Here is a 16,944-nt window from a genome sequence, read left to right as displayed (position 1 = left end):
ATTACTTGTTTTCTTGACCCGAAGCACACAAACACAGGGGACGTTACAGGTGTTAATTAAAGATGACAGTGAGTTCATGAAGTATGCAAGAAACACATTCAGCTCAAGACTCGTACACAATCAGTGCTGGGCAGCTGGGGGTGTCTTGTTGACTGTAAATGAGCTAATGGCGCTCATTTACAGAAAGCAGTGAGCAGCTGCATCACATGCGAGCTGGAAAATTAACACAGTGATGTCAACTGCCCTTCACGGGGATACTGTTGCTAACCACAATAATGACATTCAGAAAGTGAAAGTGCAACAAAGCACAGGAAGACCTGAGTTTATTGTTGCCATGGCCGTGTGTAGGGTCCTTAGAAAAATAGAGAATGTACGCCTAAGCATAAATAAGTTCTGCTGTAAATTGAAAACGTCTTGCATCGTTTCACCAACAGATACATAGCTGCACGATGTTCTATACTGCAAAGTGAATACTTTAAAAAAGGTAAATGAAACTTTAAATGTATTTTTATTTTTTTGCATTCCACAGCTTTTGCAATTTAGAAAAAAATTAGACACGATGGAGGAAAAAAACGGGACCAAAGGCACTGTAAAAACAAAGAATTCACTTTATCTTTTCTTGGTGTTTGACTGCTTTTCGACAAAGAGGAGCTGCCTTTGCAACTGCAAAATGAATACAAGATGGAAGCTGCAAGAAGTGCAGTTTGTCGGGACTGCAGAAGGGAAGCAGTCCCCACAGGCTCGTATTGAAATGTCCAACTTTACAACATTAAAAAGCATGTTTAGATCCTCGTAGCAACTGTCCTTGGGCTGATGATGATGATTGTTATTATTATTTTAATAATAACTCATATACCTGGATAATTAAAGGGGGTATGATAGCTTTGATTGTCAGGTGTTCTGACTGGCAGCTGGAGCCACTGTCTGCTAGGCCTCATGCCCCACTTAGTTATTAAACTGGAGCTCTTCAGTCTGTCTTTAATGTATTATCTGTCTTGTATTACGGCTTGCTTTGTATTGCTGACCATCCCAGAAGTTTGTGCTTCAGTTTTGATGACTGATCTTTTACTGTTTTATTAGTCCTTCAGTTACCACTAACTACCCAGTGTTTGTGTCTGTATGTTGCACATTTATAACTTATGAATGCAGCTTGGTAACCAAGTATAGCTAAAGTCAGCTGTAAAACTAATAATGTGACCCAAAAGTCCAAAATCAGTGGGAGGCAAATCCATATTTTATACTCTGTTTTTGACACAAGCAAGGTGTCACACGCTTTTGACCAGGAGATCTTCAGGAATAATTTTGGCTCCCTTGGATGTTATCTTTGGATTAGGTAAGATGGTCTTTCTTGGCTAAGATGTATTCTTGTATTATTTAGAAATGCTGCCTTCACCACTTACTGCTTTCAGCTAGGAGCCGTAGCATACTGTGACCTAGTCAAATAATGTCAGAGCGAAGGATTGGCATGATTTGCAGGCTAGCATTTGTTTCCATATAGAGTAAGCTTTAACCGTGAAATAGTTTTACATTTCACTAATCCAAGGTACCTGAGTTTTATTACATTCTTAAAGTCTTCTATTTCAACTGACCATTTATTGTGTTATTATTCCATTGACATTTATCCTTTCTTCTTGCTGCCCAGCCCTAATCTGTTTTCATTTAGCCAGTTCTTTTATTGATGTGACAACAATTGCGTCCTTAGATGTGGTCTTTGAATATCAGTTGTGATCCGGTCCATGCAGAGTTTAGACCGCAGGAGCACAAAAGCCAAACTTTTTCAGGACACCAACACGTGTCGTGAAGAACAATAAGAGTCAAACATGGTTTGTACCGTGTTGATGGCGCTCCTGTTGAGGAGTTGGATTCTGTATACATAAGCTTCTCGGAATGCTTTACCAGATTAGCTCAAGTGAAATCCTGTCCTGAACACATTCTTGTTATTTAAATTAATTAAACATCTGGATGGGGCAATAGTAGGAGAACTCAAAAATATCCCCTTTTCCTCTCCAGATTGGTACATTAATGCTGGGAATCCTTGCCTTGGACTCTCATTTGGACCGTTTGTTTCCATGCATAGTTTATAACATTTTTCAGAAATTCCAAGAAGGTGTGACAATAAGAGTGTTCCAGGGGAAAAGAAGACAAAGAGCAAACATTGCATATTACATATTACAAATATTATTTGAAAGAAATGACTAGGACAACAGAAAAACTTGTGTTCTAGGCAGGAAGGGTTTAAGTGGAAATTAAAAAGGTAAAGCAAACCCACTCCTTTACCCAGAGAAGTAAACAACGGCACACACTACCCAAACGCTGCCAGGATAATGACACAGGGGAACTAGATACTTCCTCTCACTCCTAGACTTTGCACTCCTAGGGTGTTTTGCCAAGTAGAGTCAGCTGTGTGCAAATCATTGCTCCACAGGAAGAGTGGTGATACCTAACTCAGAAGAGGAAGTGAGAGAGCAACACTACACAGAGATGCACAACAACCCACAGTGGACCTGCTGGGACTGTAACACCCCCACTCGTGGTGTAAAGCAGGGTTAGATTCTGCTTGCAGAGGGACGTGTTGGTTAAAGCAGCCGTCCAAACACTCGGTCAGCTGAGGCCTGTCGCTGTCGAGTTTACATGATCTCCCTGGGAGTGTTTGGATTCTCTCCAGCCTCTTGGGTAATTGGTGAATCTAAACTGACATAATCAGAGAGTGTGAGGTTGCCACTCAGTGTTAACCCTGTAATGGACGAGTGACCTGTCTGGGGTGGACAGCTCTGGATTGAAAAAGCAGAATGGCTTAAAAGATGTTTAAAGGATTATTATTAACTCACCACACACTGTGCCAACAATTAGGAGTCATCAGAAGCGCCCAGTACTTTTTTAGTAGGTCCACCATACTGATAAAAATGACTGAACCAGTTTCAAGTGTCACAATGTAACAAATCTCACATTTTCCCAGGACCAGCTCTGAGCAACAGTATCATGGGTTATAGTCTGTAATATAAAGTAACAGAAACGGGCACAGGCACCTTGTATTTTCTATTTATTTTTATTTATTCATTTATTTTGTGTTTTGATAATTCAATAGAGAAAACTTGAATTTTGGGTAAACTTCCAAAGGTCCCATCATGTCGTGGGAGAGTAGGCTGCTCAAAACAAGTTGATATGTGAAAGGTTTTCTATATAACTGAATTTCGATATTAGGATAATCCCCTAGCTGTGCAGCTTTCACAATAAAAGCACCATTCACGATACTTATTAAACTGGGACCACAGTACTAGGAGTTGTTGAGGAAGTTTGAAAAATACTAGCGTAATGGTTTTTCAGTAGAGACGGGGGTAAACAGCGGACACACACACAAACATAAACAAACACACAGGCATGTCATTGTCCTTTCCTGTACTTCCCCGTATTTTAATCCAAACCTCCAACCTCAGTCCCAAACTGTCAAGCCAACATTTTTTGTGCCAAAACCACTTTGTTTGAATTCTTTCATCATCACAAAAACCAAAGATAAATCATATAAACACACATATTCATAGTGAGACCACCCGCAAGTGTTATATATGATTAGATTGCCTGTTTGGTTTAGGAATGCAGACGATAGGAAGGACTGAAGTAGCTGTTAACAAACCACTCTGCCTATATTGTCTGGAATAATTTGCATGGTTTGTTTTGTGATTTACACAAATGATTTACAATCTTTTGTTTGGCAGAGCCGAGCAGGGTGTTAAAAAAGAGAGGATACTGAGACACATGTGAAGTTGGTTGGATATAAAGTCAGTGTTTAACCATTAATCTCACTTTTAAAAAATATTACAATTATTAAATTACAGTAGTGTCCAAAAGTCTTGAGCTGCCCTCATTTTCTTTTTATTTTCATAGTAAAATGGAAAATATTTTCAGCATTTTATTAAAACTTTCCAAAATGCAACCAAATCTATTATGAAAGTTAAAAAGTGCTACTGAGCTTAAATGTCGATATTTTATCTGAATACCTTAATTCTTCTCTTAGGCAGCTTTCCTGTAGTTTCTTTAAGTAGTAGTTCTCTGGGCTTCATGGAAAACTTTTAAAGTCTTGAAGGACTTTAAAAGCTTTTCTTTGATTTTTTTTTTTTCCCCAGCTTTTTTTCTGTTCAAAATGATTGCACACAGCTTCAGCAATGTTGAGGTACAGGCTCTGGGGAGGCCAATCCTTGATTGATAGTCCTCAATTTTCTGTTTTTTGTCCAGGTATGCTCTTGCTGCCCAAGCTATTGCCAATAAGACACATTCCAGATAGTACTCTGTGGTGAATCAAAATCGGATCGTACTTTTCTGCATTCATAAATCCATACATTTTGAAAAGATCCCCAACATGCCTAACTGTAGTGTAAACCCAAACCATGACCAAGCCTCCACCGTGTTTCATAGATGGCCATAGACACTCACTGTTCTACTTTTCTCTTGATGTCTTCCATACATGCTGAACCAAGAATTTTAAATTTGGATTCATCACTCTTATCAGACCTGTTGCCAGTGATTTTCAGTCCAGTTGTTGTGTAATTTGGCATGCATCAGCCTTTCCTCCCTGCTTCCCTTTCCTTTTCATCTTTTAGGTCCTGTGTCAGTTCTTTACTTACTTTACTTTTTCCTATTTTTCCTATTTCTTAAGTGCATGACTTTCAAATGCTGTTCATCTGTTGCTTTTTAGACCTGCCACTTCTTAGGGGAGTAGTTCTCGAGATCATTTAAAATATAACCTCATTGCCCCAGAGTTGTTGCTGCCTGTTTGAATTATGTACAGTGGATGATCCAATCAAATTATACTTTGTAATTAGGAGTAATTTGGTATTTTAGATGACATGTTATCACAATAAATTGGGGCTATTCAGAAGAGAACAACATACAGATTTTGATTGGGCGAAAGGTTTTTGTGTATCAGTTACTGTTGCATATCCTTTCAAACGTGTGTGTCCCAGTTTATGAGAGGATTCTGTGGTGTGATGAGATTGATCCAGTTTTGCAAATGAAAGCCAGGTGGTTCCATGACAGAAAAAACACATGTGACTTTAAACTCACAATTAGTTTTTATTTGCAAATGTATCACTTTATAATCTCAAAGAATAATTAGGATTTTTCATGAAAACATGTAAATGTTTTTTGTTTTTTCTATTTACCACTTTTATCTCAGGGATATCATATATATGTAAACTAGTAAACTGTCAGAGAAAATAATGGACAAGGAGCTTTCTTTTACAGTTTCCCAGTGGCTCTGTACGGTTGTATTTTAGAGTTTCTTTATCCTTGCTGCTAGTGTTGTTGTGTTAAGAATGATAGTGTTAATACTGGCACTAAATCACAGTTCAGTGTTCCTAAAATTCCCCTGGAACAAAGGTCTACAAAAGTATGTTCCAGCATTCATGCATCGATCAGGTCAAGGGATTATCTGAGGAACTGTGAGTTGGAGACAAAGAATCTGCCCCAGTTTATTTAATTGTTAAGTTTCAGTGGGGAACAAAATGGTGGAGTAACGTCGCTACCCCAGTCATGCCTCTAGCAAGTCTCATGGGGTTGAGAAAAGAATGAGTGTGACATGCCACGTCACTATTGACTGCTTGTCATGCACGTGTCATCAGTTCTAATCTCCCTTTGACTAACTTTAACACTGATGTACCTATTAGAAGTTTGAGCTAGTTTAACCCTATAAAGCCCGAACCATGAAATAATTGCCAAAAAATTACATTGTTGCTTGTTTTGTCCTCCCTGAATTGCCACCTCATCATGGTGGAGGAGTTTGTGTGTCCCAGGGATGCCAGAGGATATGTTATCAGGGGGCTTTTACCCCCTGGTAGGGTCTCATGCCAAATTGATCCTGGGTGAGGGACCAGACAAAGAGTAATTCATAAACCCCCATGAATCACGACATTCGAGCTTCAATAGCATTCCGAGGGAGATTGGAGACACTCAGTCCGAATGGACCATATTCAGCACCTCCGTTGCTGAAGCTGCTGCACTGAGCTGCGGCCACAAGGTGGTTGGTACCTGTCATGGTGGTAACCCCCAAACCAGATGGTCGACACCGGAGGTGAAAAGAACTATCAGGCTGAAGAAGGAGTCCTATCGGGCTTGGTTAGCCTCTGGGATTTTGGACGCATCCAATAAGTACTGACAGGCCAAGCAGCGCGCACCTCAGGCAGCGGCTGAAGCAATAAAAATTTTGGTGTGGGAGTTTGGAGAGGCCACAGAAAAAGAGTTTCAGACTGCCTTGAAGAGATTCTGGCAAACGGTTTGACAGGTTACGGTAGGAAATCTGTGCTCTGTATAGTGCTGGTGGAGCACTGCTGACTTCGACTGAGGCTATTGTTGGGAGGTGGAAGAAATACTTCAAGGACCTCCGTAACACACCAGCACCAGGAGGAGGCCCCGTGGCAAACCCAAAACACACCGGAGAGATTATATCTCTCTCCTGGCTTGGGAACGCATTGGTGTTCTCCTGAACAAGCTGGGGGAGTTGGCTGGGGAGGTGGAGGTCTCAGCTTCTCTGCATAGGTTGCTACCCCCATAACCCAGTCCCAAGTAGGCAGAAGAAAATGGATGGATGTTTTTATAAATAGTTTTTGTTTATTGAACCTTATGGCAAATTAAAAGAAAAAGTGGAATATCAGTTTGCATCTCGAATAAACATGACACTGTCTCTCTTAACTGTGCCAAAGTTGCAACAGTACAGTTCAGTGCAGTACTAAAATTGCAGCTCTGGGAAGTAAAAGTGAGCTAATGCCGATAACATATTGTCCCTTTGTACTTATGGGCAACTAAATGGAGCGATTGAGACTCTGAGATGATGGGTTCTTGCCCTCTGATATTAGATCTCAGAGTAATCATTGTAATTTAAGGGTTGGAAATTATGGGGCTGAAGGTTAAAGAACAATAGCACCCTGTAAGACAAGACTAAGAGAGACAATGGTGTCTTGGCTCATTTGGCTTAATAAGGTTCCACATAGACAAACCCAGATGGTTAATTGAGTCTCTTCCCTTTACAGTTGGATTTTACAAAGACTGTGTTGCAGTTTTGAAAAAGACTGAATATTCTCTCTAGAGTAACAATGTCGCTGCCTTGAAAAAGCCACAAAGTGTCATTTAGTGTATTCGTAAAAGCTAATCAAGGCATGTAAAATACTGCAAAAGCTTTCAGAATCTATCATGCTGGTGCCGAAAGCCAAGATGGTTTTCTTTTAGGAGAAAGCACTGCTGTGCAAATGATGGGGTAAAACAAAAAGGCCTCGCTGCAAGTGATCTAATTTTTTCCTTCCCAGAGTTCTTTACCCATGTGGGATGAGTATCAGGCGCCCTTTTTTTAATCTGGGCGCTTATACATTTCTCCTCTGCTGGGGAAGAGATTAGCTGCTTGATCCACAGACATGACAGGCTTTTTCCCCCCTATGTTTTGGCATTGAGTGGTGCTTTTCTCCCTTCTCTGCACATGGCTGATGTGATCGGAAGTGGCACTGAAAGCAAATAGATGCACACTTTAAAAGAAATCCCTGGCCAGGAAAACTGTACTGTGTAATCGTGTAATTTACATTGATGTCAAAAATAAAGTGTGTGTGAACCACTTAGCAGACCCGTATTGCTGGCATAGAAATGAACAATTTGAAGTCTTTAATTGTGGAAAATATTCAAGACACTTGCCAATATTCCCAGGAGTAAATGGTTCTAGGTTCTTGGTTCTTTATTATTTGTCACATGCATAGTTATACAAGTATAACACACAGTGAAATGTAGCCTGACACGCTCCTCGACATGTGCAAAAATTGGGGGGTGTAGAGGAAGAACTATATATATATTATATATTATATATATATATATATATTATATATTATATATATATATATATATATATATATATATATATATATATATATATATATATATATATATACACATATATATATATATATATATATACACATATATATATACACATATATATATACACATATATATATATACACACATATATATATGTGTGTGTATATATATATATATATATATATATATATACACACATATATATATATATATATATATATATATATATATATATATACACACACACAGTGGGGCAAAAAAGTATTTAGTCAGCCACCGATTGTGCAAGTTCCCCCACCTAAAATGATGACAGAGGTCAGTAATTTGCACCAGAGGTACACTTCAACTGTGAGAGACAGAATGTGAAAAAAAAATCCATGAATTCACATGGTAGGATTTGTAAAGAATTTATTCGTAAATCAGGGTGGAAAATAAGTATTTGGTCAATAACAAAAATACAACTCAATACTTTGTAACATAACCTTTGTTGGCAATAACAGAGGTCAAACGTTTACTATAGGTCTTTACCAGGTTTGCACACACAGTAGCTGGTATTTTGGCCCATTCCTCCATGCAGATCTTCTCGAGAGCAGTGATGTTTTGGGGCTGTCGCCGAGCAACACGGACTTTCAACTCCCGCCACAGATTTTCTATGGGGTTGAGGTCTGGAGACTGGCTAGGCCACTCCAGGACTTTCAAATGCTTCTTACGGAGCCACTCCTTTGTTGCCCGGGCGGTGTGTTTTGGATCATTGTCATGTTGGAAGACCCAGCCTCGTTTCATCTTCAAAGTTCTCACTGATGGAAGGAGGTTTTGGCTCAAAATCTCACGATACATGGCCCCATTCATTCTGTCCTTAACACGGATCAGTCGTCCTGTCCCCTTGGCAGAAAAACAGCCCCATAGCATGATGTTTCCACCCCCATGCTTCACAGTAGGTATGGTGTTCTTGGGATGCAACTCAGTATTCTTCTTCCTCCAAACACGACGAGTTGAGTTTATACCAAAAAGTTCTACTTTGGTTTCATCTGACCACATGACATTCTCCCAATCCTCTGCTGTATCATCCATGTGCTCTCTGGCAAACTTCAGACGGGCCTGGACATGCACTGGCTTCAGCAGCGGAACACGTCTGGCACTGCGGGATTTGATTCCCTGCCGTTGTAGTGTGTTACTGATGGTGACCTTTGTTACTTTGGTTCCAGCTCTCTGCAGGTCATTCACCAGGTCCCCCTGTGTGGTTCTGGGATCTTTGCTCACCGTTCTCATGATCATTTTGACCCCACGGGATGAGATCTTGCGTGGAGCCCCAGATCGAGGGAGATTATCAGTGGTCTTGTATGTCTTCCATTTTCTGATGATTGCTCCCACAGTTGATTTTTTCACACCAAGCTGCTTGCCTATTGTAGATTCACTCTTCCCAGTCTGGTGCAGGTCTACAATACTTTTCCTGGTGTCCTTCGAAAGCTCTTTGGTCTTGGCCATGGCGGAGTTTGGAGTCTGACTGTTTGAGGCTGTGGACAGGTGTCTTTTATACAGATGATGAGTTCAAACAGGTGCCATTCATACAGGTAACGAGTGGGGGACAGAAAAGCGTCTCACAGAAGACGTTACAGGTCTGTGAGAGCCAGAGATTTTCCTTGTTTGAGGTGACCAAATACTTATTTTCCACCCTGATTTACGAATAAATTCTTTACAAATCCTACCATGTGGATTCATGGATTTTTTTTTCACATTCTGTCTCTCACAGTTGAAGTGTACCTCTGGTGCAAATTACTGACCTCTGTCATCATTTTAAGTGGGGGAACTTGCACAATCGGTGGCTGACTAAATACTTTTTTGCCCCACTGTATATACACATATAGTATATACACTGGGTGAATGTGCAGTAGTAGCAGCAAGCAGGTGAATTCTGTACATTAATATGAATAGACATCTGACTATTTTACAGGATAGACAATATAAACATATTTAAAATTAAAGGAATTGAAATGTACATTGTGCCTTGGTTTAGTGTCTGGAAGAGAGTCCTGTCTCAGTCAATTATAGATGATGTGAGAGGGCGGGTGTGTGTGTTTAGGGCACGGATGGCTTGGGGATAGAAGCTCCTCTTGAGTCTCTCTGTCCTTGCCCGGAAGATGCGGAACCTTCTACCAGATTGCAGAAGTTGGAACAGTTTGTTGCCAGGATGGGACGGGTCCTTCAGTATCTGCGCTGCTCTAGTCCGGCATCTCCTGGTGTAGGTGTCCTGAAGCGGGGGGAGAACAATCCTGCAGCAGCGTTCTGCTGTACGGATCACTCTCTGGAGAGCTTTTTGGTCCTTCACACAGCTGTTCCCGAACCACGATGTCATGTTCTGTGTGAGGATGCTCTCCACAGCGCCTGTATAGAAAATCCTGAGGATCTTTGGAGAGACCCTGAACTTCCTCAGTTGTCGTAGGTGATACAGGCGCTGCCTAGCCTTTTTGGTCTGGACCTGAATGTGGGCAGCCCATGTCAGGTCTGAGGAGATGTGGACACCAAGATACTTGAAGGACTGCACCCTCTCCACTGGAGCTCCATTGATGATAATGGGCTTGTAATGCCCCAACATATTCAGGCCTCAGTTAGCATGTTAAATTTTAAAGTTTAGAAAACAGCTGCCAGGAGAAAACCACTTCTCTCTTAAAAGAACATGGCAGCACAATGGCCTTTGGACGCATGAGACAAAAATGGATATGTTTGGCCACCTTTCATGAAAACCAAACATCATATCAGCACAAACACCTCAAGCCAACCGTTAAGCATGGTGGTGGGGGGATGATGATTTGGGCTGTGACTTGGGCACCATGCAGTCACTGAGTCATCGATGAACTCTTCTGCATACCAAAGTATTCTGAAGTCAAATGTGAGGCTATCGGTCCAACAGATAAAGCCTGGCTAAAACTGGGTCATGCAACAAGCTCACCAGCAAGCTGAACAGCAAACATAACAGAATGGCTGAAAAAGAAAGAATCAAAGTGTTGCAATGACCCTGTCAGAGTGCCTCATCTGATTGAAATGCGGTGGCAGGAACTTAAGAGAGCTGTCTATTAACAAACACCTGCAGAGGTCATCCAGAAAATTTTCAGCAACTGATAAATCATTCAGGAAATGATTACTATCGTACAAGTTATTGCAGCTAAAGGTGATTCTGCAGTCTACTGACTCATGGGGTGTGCTGCTTTTTTTCATAGCACCTCATAAAATCCTGTTAAAAGTTTCTTTTTTCTCTGAGTGTCTGTAAGGATGGCTCTGCATGTGTAGTGATTTTTCTTGGACATACATGCGTTGCTCTTCTATAAATTTGTCAACACTTATGCTTAATAAATAGCATATGAGAGCACTTTGGGGCATGTGTGTATTTTCGTTCCTTTTTACTTGTCATTGAATGGCTGCATTCTTTGCCAAATAAGCCAGCACCGATTTTAACTTATTAGATTTAACCAAAAGCTGCTTGAATTGTTGATGATTAAGCTGCAGGACATTTTGTTTTTAATATGATCTAAATAACATTTTTTTCTGTGTCAAATTTAAGGCTACATTTTAGTGATTTGGTCCTGCGAGTATGACCTGATTTGGATCATCAGCTTTTAAAACTTTTTGGGATTCCAACAACAACAACAACAACAACAACAACAACAGTATCTCTATGCAAACACACGCTCATGCGGACAATTCCCACGAGTCCGACTGTCCACTGACAGGACGACTCCCTGTCAAATCTTGTCAGTAGATTCAGCCACAGTGGGATATTATCACATGTCATGCAACAGATGTTTGGCCTCAAATGCTCTCTCTCTCTGTAATACCCCGAGGAGCATGTTCTCGACATTAAATCATTTTTGAACAGTATGGAGAGGATGTGATAAATCTGTAGTCATCTTGAAACTGATTCACTGGTCACACACATTCACTTTTTCCTCCCATTAACACGTATGCTTAGGCGCTGATCTTGGTCAACTGTCAATCAGTTAATTTCTGAGCAGTGAACACGTACAATGGGAGGAGTGTACGTGCTGAATTTAAGCTAAGTCAGACCACCAGTAGTCACTCGGTAGGCCAGTTTCCTGTCAACTGAGGTCTGTGGGTAGCAGTGGACAAAGATGGTCAAACTGATGGGGTTGTTGTGTGAGAGTAAGAGGGTGGAAAGGAAAAAAATAACCTACGATTTTCCAGTTTTTACTTCAAAGTTACATTTGAAGTTTTTGAAATGTGCAAACTCAGTGAAGACAGACACGCCCCGCCCTGAATCCTGTGACGTTATCAAAAAAGTATGCAGGGAAATGTAATTTGTTTTTAGTTTTTATAATCCAGCTTGTGTAAAAACTGGCAAATGCAACTTGAAAACCTATGTTTGCTACAGGAAACATAACCGAAAAAACCCCGCCTAATTCAGAGCAGACAAGAAATATTAAAAATGCATATTAAAACTTGTGAGCTAGTATTTGATTAACTGCTATCACTGAGAAAATCGTTGTTTAAGCTGCCTCTTCCCCAGTTCTTCTTGCTTGTTTATTGTAATTAGAGCTATAAATGAAACTCTCTGATGGGGGTGGGGGAGGGGAGAATCCACTGTGGCCCACAACTACAAAAATGCATGTTGTGTGTTGTCTGGTGTGTGTGTGCATGCATGCGTGTGTGTGTGTGTGTGTCTTGGAGAGCGGCCAGAGAGGTGGGGGTGGGATGGCAGTCAGCGTTTTTCAGACAACATGAATGAGGCCCTGCTGCAGTGAGCTTCCTGTGTGAGGGCTATAAAAACAAAACCGGGGCTAAAGAATGCAGAGTGCTCCCACATTCCTGAACCTTCTGCCAGGTACAGGACATACAGCATGTCCTCCACTCTTCCCTTGTATCAGCTGAGAAATAAAACAATTCCCATGTTGCATTTGTATGGATACACGCACATGTATACCCCTAAGGAAAAACAAAAAACCCTACATATTTTTATCCAGGGCTTAACTTAAACTCTCGGCTGGTGGTCCATGAAGGTTGTCACAGTCATTAGAGACTGCAATAAGAAAATGTTGCACACAGCAGAGAAGAAAAAGATTCTTTTTCTGTTTTTGTGGCGCTACATGTGGTTTAAACAAGCCCATCAGAAAACGCGTTGTCTTTCATGTCGGTTTTACTCAAGCTTTCATGCAAGAGGTAAACTATGAGGAAGCAAAATAGGAAATGTTCATCATCAGGTCCCCAAGTATTTGTGTGGGCTGATGGTAGCAATAGAGGACAGGTCAGAGGGGTCGCCAAAATGGGGGTGAAATTTAAAATGCGATTCTGTATTAAGCTGCTGACTGATGAAAGGCAGCTCTAAACGTTTTTGGATAACAGTTCCGACCCTGCAAGCTCTCTAGTACAAATCTGAGTGATGTCCACATATGAAGATAGTGCAGGTTTTTGTCCAATGGCTTACAAAGAGGTGCTCGGTTTCTTCCTGCCTCCTCCGTGCACTATACAGGCGCCTCCATTGCTTAAACCAAACACAGTATTTTAAGTAGCAAGAACAGATCTAAACTGCATCATGTCCTGCTGTGTGTTACATGAGTGACTTAACATGTTTCTTCAAACAATATCAGGAGTTTCTAACTTTTTTCTGTCCTAAGAAAGAGAAAAAGAGCACCTCAGAAAATAATTCCACAAGCTGGTCTCTTTAAGTCTTTTTAGCACGTAGTATTTGGACATTTTCCAGTGGGTGTGCCTCTGGCAGGATGTTCATTTCATGATACCAGTACTAAACAAACCCAAAAATGAAATATTTTGTTGTGCTTCTAGTGCTATTTCAGACCATAGCCACCTACAGAAACTATACTGTGTTCATTCCAAATCAGATTAGGAACAGTGAAAGATTTAGAAACAGCAAATGCGATTTTTAGCCTACAATAATGTTTTATAAGCAGGGTGTAGCAAATCTGAGCCTTTTCCAGGAGGACTAGCCTCGCCCTAGCAGTGGGCAGGGTGCTGCTTGTTGCTGAGGTCAGTGGATGATCTCATGGGAGCTGTTGGCATGTTTGTCTAATCACACTTCCTGCACAAATAAGAACTGCTTGCATTGGATTTGAGCAAAATAACATTAAACCACGAAAATCTCTAAGCACAAACAGATCTACTTGTAGAGTTAACCGTAATAGATAAACAAAGAAGAGAAAAGTTTTCTACTGTCAGCTTGATTGGGAAGAAGTTGAGAAGATAAAGACTTTAATTAAAATCAGAAAATTCCTTTGGTTTATTCCGCCAATGTTCTCTGAGTTCAAGTATGTGAGCAGTATCCCTGTGGGCTAAACAATCAGACTCCTGGGAGTAACACAAGCGCTTGATAGACTTAATTAACACCTCATTAATCATTCACACCAATAGCTCATCCTGTACTCTCAAACTGTTTTCATAAAAATTAGGTGCTTTCGTTTTCTTTCAAAAATACGACAGGGTGTAAATATTCCAGGCACGTTGCACGATGAGCTAACAAAACAGGACGGTATTCAGATGTAGTGTTTGTTGAAAGGGAACAAGTTATACGTCATCCTGCCATCTACCTTCAGATATTTAAAGCTGTGGGAACAACCCTACTTAACAACCTTTCCAGCCGAGTGATGTCACCACGTCTCACGAGACACTGACAGCAAAGAATGTAATTGTAATTTTCCACTGCCACTGAATATGCAGTAAGTGAATAAAAATAACAAATGTGGATGGTTTTGATTTTATTTTTGTGAGAAATAGCAGAGGTGTTGAAGTCTGTACACTTAGGGTTCAGTTTAAAAGAGAAAAAAGAACTCCCAGGCGAACATGAAACATGCTTCTTTGATCTTCATTCACACTTTTTCATGTAGACATTGTTCCACTGAGACTGCGATATGAATCCTGTGCTGGGAGGAGTGGTTGTCTGTTTTTCCCTGGAGAAAGAGAATCGGTTTATCCCCGAGATTCGGTGCTCGATATCGCCTTTGCACCTGAATCTGCCGGCTGTGTCAGGACAGGATCTCTCCCCTGTGTCAGATCAAAGACCAGTAACTGAAAACAGATCCAGCTCGAATCCCCCCCACCTCCAGCTAGAATATGCTGAGTACAAGCAAACACATCGCATTCCAAAAGCATGAACTCTACAAGAAAGAAAGATGTTCAGCTACGCAGGCAAAGAAGCTGCAGGGTGATGCAGACGCGCGATTTTATAAGCAATAAAATTTACAGAGCTGAAATTTCTGAAATGAGATCATCATTTTCAAGCAGGTAGAATTGACTGCAGTACACCTGATAGAGTCAAGCCTGAGGAAACACTGAAGTGTGCAGAAGTGATCTTTTTTTATCTATGTGTATTTCTTTCTCTATGCAGACTTGGAGAATTGATATCTTTTATATCATTTTCATGACATAAATTCTACTCTGGCTATTAAGAAAAGTAGTTTGGCGTTTTGGGAAAATCACATAAGCTAGTGGCTAGAACTGCTTATTGATGAGGTGTTTGTAGTGATAAACTTGAAGAGTTAGGATCCAACTGTGTCAACAACTAAATGTCACGGCAGGGTGCGCCGGTGTGACAACGAGGTAGACCCAGATGCAGACACGGTGGAGACAAAACGAAGTTTAAAAATAAAGCGAACCTTTATTGTGGCTGATGGCACAAGAAACCTGAAACTAGGGAAACTAAGGAGACTATAAACCAGGGGTGCCCAATCCCGGTCCTCGAGAGCTACCGTCCTGCAGCTTTTAGATGCATCCTTGTTCCCACACACCCGAATCAAATGAATGGCTTGTTATCAGGCCTTTGCCAAACATGATGGCATGCTGAAGAGGTAATTAAACCATTTGATTCAGCTGTGTTGGAGTAGGGATGCATCTAAAAGCTGCAGGATAGTAGCTCTCGAGGACTGGGATTGGGCAGCCCTGCTATAAACACTGTGTTAACAAAGGGCTGTGACACCCAGTGAAAAAACTATGAACACTGAGTAAACTAGGAAACACAGTGAAACAATGAGGCACACCTATGAAATCTGCGGTGAGGATAACAGACGATCTGACACTGACTGAGCGGAAACACACAGACTAAATACACATAAGAATGAACAAGGGAAGAGGAATCACATGGGGAAAACAGCTGACAACAATTAACATAATGACAGGACAGGGGACGTGAAACTAAATAAAAAATAAATAAAAAACACAGGGCTCTTTCAAAATAAAACGGGAAACATAACGAGACCCAGAAATGACTCGAACTTGACAAACAAAGAAAACTTGGACATGAAACATGACAGATAGACACACGAAGACTTAACATGACAATCTGACACAGAAAGCTTCACACAGGGATGAGACAAATGGGGAGCTTGATAAATCATGAACTAAAAGTGTAACCTAGGCATGACAGAATGTAACTAGATAAACTGAAATGAAACTAGACTGAAAAGAATAACAAAAACATCAAGAAACTCAGAATACTGGGTCACATGACCCAGGACCTTGACAGTAAAAGCATGCAAAGCAAAAGACTGAACGCATATGGCTTGCTTAGAAGGGCTATCAGAAGAAACCCTCTCTAAAAAGAGTGTGGCAGAACTGTTGGGTTTGCAAAGTTGCATCTGGACAAAGCACAAGACCTCTGGAAAAATGTCCTTTGGACAGACTGAAACAAAGTCTAGATGCTTGACCATAATGGACAGTGCTATGTTTAGTTAAAACCAAACACAGCATATCAGCACAAACACCTCAAACCAACTGTCAAACAAGGCGGTGAACGTGTGATATTTAGGCTTGTTTTTTGCAGCCATTTAGTAGATCATGAACTCTGTATACCAAAATATTCCCGAGTCAAAAGTGAGGCCATCTGTCCGACAGCTAAATCTTGGCTGAAATTGGGTCGTCCAACAGGACAATTTTCCCAAACACTCCGAGGAATGCCTGGCAGGATGATTCTTTTCCATTTCAGCCAACGTGTTGAAATGGCCCAGTCAGAATCCAGACCTCAACCTGACTGAAATGCTGTGGTGGGACCTTAAGAGAGCTGTGCATAAACAATTGATCACAAACCTAAATGAACTGAAGGAAGAGTGTAAAGCTGAGTGGGTCAAAAATACCCCACAG

The sequence above is a fragment of the Aulonocara sp. 'chitande type north' Nkhata Bay genome, linkage group LG12, assembly GCF_057382095.1.
Source record: "Aulonocara sp. 'chitande type north' Nkhata Bay isolate Kocher_YH1m ecotype deep benthic linkage group LG12, A_spYH_male_GT1.1, whole genome shotgun sequence".
NCBI lineage: Eukaryota > Metazoa > Chordata > Actinopteri > Cichliformes > Cichlidae > Aulonocara > Aulonocara sp. 'chitande type north' Nkhata Bay.
Note: the sequence above shows the minus strand (reverse complement) of the source record.